The sequence below is a fragment of the Austrofundulus limnaeus genome, unplaced genomic scaffold, assembly GCF_001266775.1.
Source record: "Austrofundulus limnaeus strain Quisiro unplaced genomic scaffold, Austrofundulus_limnaeus-1.0 Scaffold36, whole genome shotgun sequence".
NCBI lineage: Eukaryota > Metazoa > Chordata > Actinopteri > Cyprinodontiformes > Rivulidae > Austrofundulus > Austrofundulus limnaeus.
The window spans coordinates 1,216,188-1,217,225 of record NW_013952438.1 but is presented as its reverse complement, the minus strand read 5'-3'; positions in this window follow the sequence as shown (position 1 = coordinate 1,217,225).

Sequence of the window (1,038 nt, the reverse complement as noted above, 5' to 3'; positions counted from 1 at the left end):
GACATGTTCGTACGAACCCTTTGTACGAACAAAAGTAAGAGAAATTTAGGATAAAAATACGAACATGTTCTTGCATGAGGCCCAATGTTACAAAGAACTGATCTACCAAAACAAAATTACTTTTTATTTGTTCTTAGTTTTCATGTATAAATTATATATATATATATTTTTAATGTTCAGTTATTTGTAGACATCTGTAGACCATTTTTAAATACAGACTGTGAGTAAAACATAAGTGCACAGTGTGGATAGTTGAGAAGAAAACTAAAGAAACTTGACTTAATATTCAGATCCGTCATCCTGAACATAATTGGCAATCCCATTATGAGTCAGTGATGCACTACATAGCCTGTCCACCGAGCTCATACTCTAAATGCGATGGTGGGAGTTGGGCTCTTTCAACAAAATTATATTTGAAATCCTTTCATTTCCTCGAAATTGGCTCTCGTGGTGTAAAAGGAGCGATAAAGACGCGATTCATTTTAATGTAAATCTGATCGAGCGCGAGGAAACAGTACAAAATAAGTGATGGGAGTTGATAAAATGGGAAGAGAAGCTTCAGCCCTTGAGGCATGTAGGTGTAGACTTTTTTTTTCTCCCTCCCTTGTTCTCTCTGCTGTGTAGCGCAGGCTGCACTACTTACTGTAGCCTCAGGTGACAACAGTCAGTTCAGTCATGATGGGGTCAATGCACAGCGACCAGAAAAATATCAAGAGGAAATCACTTTTTTTCTTCCTCCACCCGTGCTAACAACCTCGGACAGGAGGGAAACCGTGCAAAAATCGGTGATTAATTTAACGCATTCTGATGTTTTGCCCTTTAGTTTGTGTGCACGACACTTCTGCATGTTGATCAACAGAGGCTGGAAAACAGCGGAGCGGCTTCACCTTCTGCCTCTGCTTCAGAGGGCCATTGTCCATGTGTCTCTATTATCCTGCTGGTCATGGTTCTCCGGCTCTGCCCCCCGCTCATATGGGAGATATCTGTAGAATAATTCTACCTGTCTGTTCCTATCTCCTTCTCCCTTTTTATCCTCTC